Source organism: Lontra canadensis, unplaced genomic scaffold (genome assembly GCF_010015895.1).
Source record: "Lontra canadensis isolate GAN:19392208 unplaced genomic scaffold, GSC_riverotter_1.0 scaffold31, whole genome shotgun sequence".
NCBI lineage: Eukaryota > Metazoa > Chordata > Mammalia > Carnivora > Mustelidae > Lontra > Lontra canadensis.
Window position 1 is genome coordinate 2,453,492 of NW_022631025.1, and position 9,852 is coordinate 2,463,343.

At 39.9% G+C, this 9,852-nt stretch overlaps 1 long non-coding RNA gene across 2 annotated transcripts in view; it reads left to right on the top strand.

Annotated features, from left to right (window-relative positions):
- The window catches only part of LOC116872927, a 21,859-nt gene extending 12,241 nt beyond the window's left edge, over nt 1-9,618 (top strand). For both annotated transcript variants that reach the window (XR_004383709.1, XR_004383710.1), the window contains exons 5-6: nt 7,532-7,642; nt 9,599-9,618. This is a non-coding gene — a long non-coding RNA (uncharacterized LOC116872927). The remainder of the gene's footprint in view (nt 1-7,531; nt 7,643-9,598) is intronic.
- The last annotated feature ends 234 nt before the right edge of the window (nt 9,619-9,852 follow it).

Here is a 9,852-nt window from a genome sequence, read left to right on the forward strand (position 1 = left end):
TGTTCTCCTCAAGGATTTTGATGGATTCCTTTCTCATATTGAGGTCCTTCATCCATTTTGAGTCTATTTTCATGTGTGGTGTAAGGAAATGATCCAATTTCATTTTTCTGCATGTGGCTGTCCAATTTTCCCAACACCATTTATTGAAGAGGCTGTCTTTTTTCCATTGGACATTCTTTCCTGCTTTGTTGAAGATTAGTTGACCATAGAGTTGAGGGTCTATGTCTGGGCTCTCTATTCTGTTCCATTGATCTATGTGTCTGTTTTTGTGCCAGTACCATGCTGTCTTGATGATGACAGCTTTGTAGTAGAGCTTGAAGTCTGGAATTGTGATGCCACTAACTTTGGCTTTCTTTTTCAATATTCCGTTGGCTATTCGTGGTCTTTTCTGGTTCCATATAAATTTTAGGATTATTTGTTCCATTTCTTTGAAAAAAATGGATGGTACTTTGATAGGAATTGCATTAAATGTGTAAATTGCTTTAGGTAGCATAGACATTTTCACAATATTTATTCTTCCAATCCAGGAGCATGGAACATTTTTCCATTTTTGTGTCTTCCTCAATTTCTTTCATGAGTTAAGTGTTTTCTGTGTATAGATTCTTAGTCTCTTTGGTTAGGTTTATTCCTAGGTATCTTTTAGTTTTGGGTGCAATTGTAAATGGGATTGACTCCTTAATTTCTCTTTCTTCTGTCTTGTTGTTGGTGTAGAGAAATGCAACTGATTTCTGTGCATTGATTTTATATCCTGACACTTTACTGAATTCCTGTTCAAGTTCTAGCAGTTTTGGAGTGGAGTCTTTTGGGTTTTCCACATATAGTATCATACCACCTGCGAAGAGTGATAGTTTGACTTCTTCTTTGCCGATTTGGATGCCTTTAATTTCTTTTTGTTGTCTGATTGCTGAGGCTAGGACTTCTAGTACTATGTTAAATAGCAGTGGTGATAACGGACATCCCTGCCGTGTTCCTGACCTTAGCGGAAATGCTTTCAGTTTTTCTCCATTGAGAATGATATTTGCGGTGGGTTTTTCATAGATGACTTTGATAATATTGAGGTATGTGCCCTCTATCCCTACACTTTGAAGAGTTTTGATCTGGAAGGGATGCTGTACTTTGTCAAATGCTTTTTCAGCATCTATGGAGAGTATCATATGGTTCTTGTTCTTTCTTTTATTAATGTGTTGTATCACATTGATTGATTTGCGGATGTTGAACCAACCTTGCATCCCTGGAATAAATCCCACTTGGTCGTGGTGAATAATCCTTTGAATGTACTGTTGAATCCTATTGGCTAGTATTTTGGTGAGAATTTCTGCATCTGTGTTCATCAAGGATATTGGTCTGTAGTTCTCTTTTTTGATGGGATCCTTGTCTGGTTTTGGGATCAAGGTGATGCTGGCCTCATAAAATGAGTTTGGAAGTTTTCCTTCCATTTCTATTTTTTGGAACAGTTTCAGGAGAATAGGAATTAGTTCTTCCTTAAATGTTTGGTAGAATTCTCCCGGGAAGCCGTCTGGCCCTGGGCTTTTTTTATTTGGAGATTTTTGATGACTGTTTCTATCTCCTTACTGGTTATGGGTCTGTTCAGGCTTTCTATTTCTTCCTGGTTCAGTTGTGGTAGTTTATATGTCTCTAGGAATGCATCCATTTCTTCCAGATTGTCAAATTTGTTGGCATAGAGTTGCTCATAATATGTTCTTATGATTGTCTGTATTTCTTTGGTGTTAGTTGTGATCTCTCCTCTTTCATTCATGATTTTATTTATTTGGGTCCTTTCTCTTTTCTTTTTGATAAGTCTGGCCAGGGGTTTATCAATCTTATTAATTCTTTCAAAGAACCAGCTCCTAGTTTCGTTGATTTGTTCTATTGTTTTTTTGGTTTCTATTTCATTGATTTCTGCTCTGATCTTTATGATTTCTCTTCTCCTGCTGGGTTTAGGGTTTCTTTCTTGTTCTTTTATTAAAATAAAATATTTTATTTTAATTATTATTAAATTATAATTTAATAATATAATTAAATATAATAATATAATAATATAATCCCAAATTGTGAGGGGGGAGGAAAGGGGATATAAAGAGGTTCAGAAAGAAAAAAAGAAAAAAGAAAAAAGAAACAAATAAAGAAAACCAATAATGAAAAAATATAAAATGGAAAAAAAATATATATATATATTAGATAAACTAGTTAAAAAACGTTTAAAAAGAAAAGGGTGAAAGTTAAAAAAATTTAGCAGAAGAAGAGAAAAAAAATTGAAAAAGAAAAAAAAATTAACTGCAAGGCTAAAGAATCATGGGGAGAAAGCCATGAGTTCCGTGCTTTGCTTTCTCCTCCTCTGGAATTCCGCTGCTCTCCTTGGTATTGAAACTGCACTCCTTGGTAGGTGAACTTGGTCCCGGCTGGGTTTCTTGTTGATCTTCTGGGGGAGGGGCCTGTTGTAGTGATTCTCAAGTGTCTTTGCCCCAGGCGGAGTTGCACCGCCCTTACCAGGGGCCGGGCTGAGTAATCCGCTCGGGTTTGCTTTCGGGAGCTTTTGTTCCCTGAGCGCTTTTCGTAGAGTCCGGAGGACGGGAATGAAGATGGCGGCCTCCCAGTCCCCGGCCCCACTCCTCAGTGCTCCCGTCACCCTGGCCTCCGGCCGCGCTCCGAGCTGACTGAGCCTGCGAGCGGTTCAAGGTAAACCCGAGCTTAGAGCTCACTCCTCGGCTCTGTCTCTGTAGCCGGCTTCCCCGTTCTAACACCTGCAAGCTCTGTGACACTCAGACAACCCCGATCCTTCTGTGACCCTGCGGGACCTGAGGCCACGCTGACCCCGCGTGCGCTTCACCCTGGTTAAGCCCCTGGAGCGATGTCCCTCAGCGAAACAGACTTTTAAAAGTCCTGATTTTGTGCTCCGTTGCTCCGCCGCTTGCCGGGAGCCGGCCCCTCCCCCCGCGGTCTGTCTTCCCGTCGCTTTGGATTCACTTCTCCGCTGGTCCTACCTTTCAGAAAGTGGTTGATTTTCTGTTTCTAGAATTGCTGTTCTTCTTCTCTTCGATCTCCCGTTGGATTTGTAGGTGTTTGCAATCTTTAGATAAGTTATCTAGCTGATCTCCTGCTACCTGAAGTAGTCTCAGCCTGCTACTTCTCCGCCATCTTGACTCCTCCCCTCTATTTTTAACTTTTGAGGACCCTCCATACTGTCCACCAGTGTGGTATACCTGTTTGCATTCCCACCAATAGTCTAAGAGGGTTCCCCTTTCTCCACATCCTTGTCAACATCTGTTGTTTCCTGATTTATTTTAGCCATATTGACCGGTGTGAGGTGGTATCTCATTGTGGTTTTGATTTGTAGTTCCCTGATGGAAAGTGATATGGAGCATTTCCTCATTTGTCTGTTGGCCATTTGTAGGTCTTCCTTGGAGAAGTATCTGTTCATGCCTTCTGCCCATTTCTTGACTGGATTTTTGTTGTTTGGGTGTTGAGTTTGATAAGTTCTTTATATGGATACTAGCCCTTTATCTGAAGACATTTGCAAATATCCTCTCCCATTCTATATGTTGCCTTTTAGTTGTGTTGACTATTTCCTTTGCTTGCAAAAGCTTTTTATCTTGTTGAAGTCCCAGTAGTTCATTTTTGCTTTTGTTTCCCTTGCCTTTGAAGTCATGTCTAGTAAGAAGTTGTTGTGGCTGAGGTCAGAGAGGTAGCGGCCTGCATTCTTCTCTAGGATTCTGAAGGTCTCCCATCTCACGTTTCGGTCTTTCGTCCATTTTTATTTTTGTGTATGGTGTAAGAAAGTAGTCCAATTTCATTCTTCTGTATGTTGGTGTCCAATCTTCCTAGCACCATTTATTGAAGAGACTTTTTTCCACCAGATATTCTTTCCTGCTTTGTCAAAGATTAGTTGGCCATAGAGAGTTGAGGGTCCGTTTCTGGATTCTTCTTTTCCATTGATCTGTGTGTGTGTTTTTGTGCCAGTACCATACCTTGATGATTATGGCTTTGTAATACAGCTTGAAGTCCAGAACTGTGATGCCTCCACCTTTGGTTTTCTTTTTCAAAATTACTTTAGTTATTCAAAGTATGTGGTTCCATATAGACTTAGGATTTTTTTTTTTTATTCTACTTCTGTGAAAAATGTTGGAGGTATTTTGATAGGTATTCCATTAAATTTGTAGACTGCTTTGAGTAGTACAGACATTAACAGAATTTGTTTTTCTAATCCATGAGCATGGAATATCTTACTGTTATCTCTTTTTGTCATCTTTAATTTCTTTTATCAGTTTCATAGTTTTCAGAGTACAAGTCTTTCACTTCCTTAAGTTTATTTGTAGATATTTTATTATTTCATGACAATTGTAAATGGAGTTATTTTTTTTTTAAGATTTTATTTATTTGACAGAGATCACAAGTAGGCAGAGAGGCAGGCAGAGAGAGAGAGGGAAGCAGGCTCCCCACTGAGCAGAGAGCCCGAAGTGGGGCTTGATCCCAGGACCCTGAGATCGTGACCTGAGCCGAAGGCAGAGGCTTTAACCCACTGAGCCACCCAGGTGCCCCTGGAGTTATTTTCTTAATTTCTCTTTCTGCTTGCTTCATTATTAGTGTATAGAAATGCAGCAGACTTCTAGACACTGAATTTGTATTTTGCAGTTTTATTTTATTTATCAGTTCTAGTAGATTTTTGGTGGAGTCTTTAGGGTTCTTTCTGTATAGTATTTAATTTATAGTGAAAGATTTACTTCTTCCTTACCAGTTTGGGTGCATTTTTTTCCTTTTTCTTATCTGATTGCGGTGGCTAGGACTCCTAGTACTAGTTGAATAAAAGTGGCAAGAGTGGACATCTTTGTCCTGTTCCTGACTATAGCGTTAAAGCTTTCAGTTTTTCCTGATTAAGTATGATACTGGGGGTTCTACATTGTGGCCTTTATTATTGAGGTATGTTCCCTCTAAACCTATTGTGTTGAGGGTTTTTAATCATAAAAGGATGTTGGCGTTATCAACACATTTCTGTATCAAAGATAAATTTCTTCACCTATTGAAATGACCATATGTTTCTTTTATTAATGTGGTAGGTCATGTTGATTGATTTGTGAAATTGAACCACCCTTGCAACCCAGAAATAAATCCCACTTGATCATGGTGAATGATTTTTTAAATGTATTGTTGCATTTTATATCCCATTTTTTTATTGAGAATTTTTGCATTTTTTGAACTGTGTTCACCAGGAATATTGGCCTGTAGTTCTCTTTTTAGTGGATTCTTTTTCTGGTTTTGGTATTGGGGTAGTACTTAAATCTTGTTTAGGATTTGTATGCTGAGAATTACAAAATGCTGCTAAAGGAAAAAAGAAGACACAAATAAATGGAAAGAAATCCTGTGTTCGTGGACTGGAAGATTTAATGTTAAGATGTCAAAACATAGGACATAGTCCAGGATGGCAGAGGAGTAGGAGACTTTAGTTTTGCATGGTCCTAGGAACATAGCTAGATAGCTATCAGATCATTCTGAACACTTGTGAACGCAACTGGATATCTGAGAAAAGAATAGCTGAAACTCTATGAAGAGAAAAATGACCACTTTCTGGAAGGTAGGCGATATGGGGAAGTGAATCTGAGGCGACATACGGGAAGATAAACTGGGGGCAGGGAGGGAGCCTCTGTCAGCCGACTACCATATGATAGTAGTGGAGCACAAAATCAGAACTTTCTGTAGTCTGCTCCACTGAGGGATGTCCCTGCCTGAAAGGTGCTCAGGTGGTGAAATGGGGTAGAATCCTAGGTGGGACAATGTGGTCTCAGGATCCTCAGGGTCACAGAAGGAACGGGGGTGCCTGAGTGTGGCAGAGCTCCCAGGCATCACAGCGGCCAAAGCTGGAGGCAATCAGCTGAACCAAGAGTGGGCTTTCAGCTCAGGGTTGCCATAAACCATGAACCACACCATGATCAGGCCACTGCTCTTTAAGCAGGGGCCCAGCAAGCAACAGAACCATTGCAAGACCTCCCTCCCCGCCCTTAACTCGCCTGGAGAGGAAAGGCGCAGGTGTATGCTACAGGAGTTCACAGGATTTGGAGACTTAAAATGGGGTCACATGACATCGAAACACTCAGTCACAGGCTGGGTGAACATGGAGTGCTCCATCTTGGGACCCCGGGATCACCACCGGAGCCAAAGGTAGATGCTTAACTGATTGAGCCACTCAGGTACCCAGGAGGTTGCCATTTTCATTGTCATCCTATAAGCAGCATGGACAGCCTTCAGGGAACAAAAGCCACAGAGAACAATCTGCAGCAATTTACGTAGCCTGGCCCTCTATCAAGGGCGGTGCAGTTCAGCCCAGGGCAAAGATACCTGAGAATCGGCATAACAGGTCCCTTCCGCAGAAGAGCAGGAGAAACATCCAGCCAAGACCAAGTTTTCCAATCACAAAGAACTGCATAACTCTAGCACTAGGAGAAAATAGTATATAGATTTTATGGTTTTTCCCCCATGATTCTTGAGTCATTCAATTTTAAGTTTTTTCAACCCATTTATCAACTTTTTAAAAAAATCTTTTTTAGTTTTCATCATCACAGTTACATTCCATCCTATCACTGTATTTATTTTTGTATATATATGTTTTTCTTTCTTTACAATTTTGGGAGCAGCTTCTTCTAACAGATGAAAATGCACTCAGGATGGGGCTCTGTTCTGCTCACTTGTCTGTTTATATTCCTTTTTCTTTTTTTATCTAATTTTCATTTTACAGTTATATTCTATCCTTTCATTGTATTTATTTTTGACAATATATAGTTTGTTTTCTTTACAATTTTGGGATCTAGTTTTCTAACAAATGGACCAAAATGCACACAGGATCCATTACCTTGATCTGAAAACCAAAGACCCCACCAAAAAGGAGAATTGTAGATCAGTATCTCTGACGAACATGGAAGCAAATACTCTCAACTAGACACTAGCACTGGCTAGTATCCTACTGAGGATCCAACAGTACAGTAAAAGGATTCTTCACCACGACCAGGTGGGATTCATTCCTGGGCCGTGAGGGTGGTTCAGCAATCGCAGATCAATCCGTGTGATACACTGCATGAATAAAGAACCATCTGATCCTCTCGACAGATGCAGAAAGAGCATTGACAAAGTACAGCATCCTCTCTTGATTAAAACTTTCCACAGTGTAGGGATAAAGGGAATATACCTCAATATCAAAAGCCATCTATGAAAAGCCCACAGCAAATAGGCTCAGTAGGGAAGAATTAAGAGATTATTATTATGTTATTCATACAGAACATCATTAGTTTTTGATGTAGTCTTCCATGATTCATTGTCTGTGTATAACCCCCAGTGCTCCGATGCAACCACTTTGGAAGTCAGGTTGGCGGTTTCTACCTAAAGTTAAACATAGACTTGCCATAGGACTCTGAATTAATCACACTCCTAGGTAATTTACCTCAGCGAATTAAAACGTAGGGTACACAAAAACCTATTTGCTGAAAACCAATGTTTACCACACCTTTGTTCATCATGAAAAACTGGATGCAACCCCATTGTCTTTCAGTAGGTGAATGGATAAACTGTGGAGCACCCAGTGGGATACTGTTTGGCGATAAAGGGACTGAGCTACTGATTCACACAGCAACATGAAGAAATCTGAAATACAGTTTGCTGCGTGAGTGAACACAGATCAAAACAGCTACATGCTGTGTGAGTGTATTCACATGACATTCTGGGAAAAGCAAAACTGTAGGGGCAAAAAAACCGGATGGATTGTTGACAGGGTCTGGGGGAAGGGGAAATGGTTCATTGCAGAGGGGAAGCCTGGGGGAGTTTTAGGTGATGGGGTTATCCCACACGATCCTGGAGTGGTGGATACAGAATGCCAAGCAGCTGCCAAATGCATAGAACTTGGTGGTCCGAAGATTGAGCTTTAGCACGTGCACATTTAAACAAATCATCCAGGGGGCGCCTGGTGGCTCAGTCAGTTAAGTGTCTGCCTTCAGCTCAGGTCATGATTCTAGGGTCCTGGGATGGAGCCCACTTTGGGCTCCCTGCTCCTCTTTCTCCCTCTGCGTGCTGCTCCTCCTGTTTGTGCACTCTCTTTCTCTTTCAAATAAATAAAATCTTTTAAAAAATAAAAAAAAAAAAAACTGAGAGCTTTTCCCCTAAGGTCAGGAACATGGCAGGGATGTCCATTCTCACAACTGTTCTACATTGTATAAGAAGTCCTAGCTTCAGCAAACAAAAAGAAATAAAAGGTATCTGAATTGGTGGTGAAGAAGAAGTCAAACTTACTTTGCAGAGGACATGATACTCTATGTGGAAAATCCAAAAGACCCCACTCCCAAATTGCTAGAACGCATACAATTCAACAACGTGGCAGGATATCAAATCAATGCACAGAAATCAGTTGCATTTCTATACACTAGCAATGGGATTGGAGAAAGAGAACTTACGGAGTGGATCCTATTTACAATTGTGCCAAAATCGTAAGATATCTAGGACTAAATCTAACCAAAGAGGCAAAGGGTTTGTACTCAGGAAGCTATAGAACCCTCTTGAAAGTAACTGGAATACACAAAGAAATGGAAGAATGTCCAAAGGAATATTGAAAAAGAAAACCAAAGCTGATGACATCACAATTTCAGACTTCAAGCTGTATTACAAAACTGTAATCATTGGATCGTTTTCCTGCTTTGTCGAAGATTATTTGACCAGAGTTGAGGATCTATATCTGGGCTCTCTGTTCTGTTCCTTTGATCTATGTGTCTGTTTTTGTGCCAATACCATGCTGTCTTGGTTGATCACAGCTTTGTAATATAACTTGAAATCGGGCAACATGATGCCCCCAGCTTTGTTTTTCTTTTTCAATATTTCCTTGGCAATTTGGGGTCTTTTCTAATTCCATATAAATTTTAGGATAGTTTGTTCCAGCACTTTGAAAAATGCTGGTGGAATTTTGATCAGGATGGCATTGAAAGTATAGCTTGCTCTGGGCAGCACAGATGTTTTCACAATGTTTATTTTTCCATCTTTTTGGGTCTTCTTCACTTTCCTTCATAAGTGTCTGTAGTTCCTAGGGAATAATAGGTCCTTCTCCTCTTTGGTTAGGTTTATTCCAAGGTATCTTAAGGTTTTTGGTAGTATCGTAAATGGAATCAATTGCTTAATTTCTCTTTCTACAGTTAATTGTTAGAAAAGCAGCAATTTCTCTGCATTAATTTTTGTATCCTGCCACATTAGTGAATTGCTGTATGAATTCTAGTAATTTTGGGGTGGAGTCTTTTGGGTTTTCCACATAAAGTATCGTGTCATCTGCGAAAAAAGAGTTTGACTTATTTGCCAATTTGAATACCTTTTATTTCTTTTTGTTGGCTGACTGCTGTTGCAAGGACTTCTAGTACTATGTTGAACAAGAGTGGTGAGAATGGGCACCCTTGTCATATTCCTGATCTTAAGGAGAAGGTTCTCAGCTTTTCCCCATTAAGAATGATTTTCACTGTGGGCTTCTCACAGATGGTTTTATAGATTTCCAGGAAGGCATCCATTTCTCCCAGGTTGCTTAATTTATTGGCATATAGTTATTGATAATTATTTCTAATAATTATTTCTATTTCCTTGATGTTAGTCTCTTCAATAAATGGTGTTGGGAGAATTGGACTACTATATATGGAAGAATGAAACTCAACTATTCTCTTATACCATACACAAAAATAAACTCTAAATGGATGAAAGACCTCAATGAGACAGGAATCCATCAAAATCCTACAGGAGAACATAGGCAGTAGCCTCTGCCACAGCAACTTCTTTCAAGACACAGCTCCAAAGGCAAGGGGAACAAAATGAACTTCTGGGACTTCACCAAGATAAAAACCTTCTGTA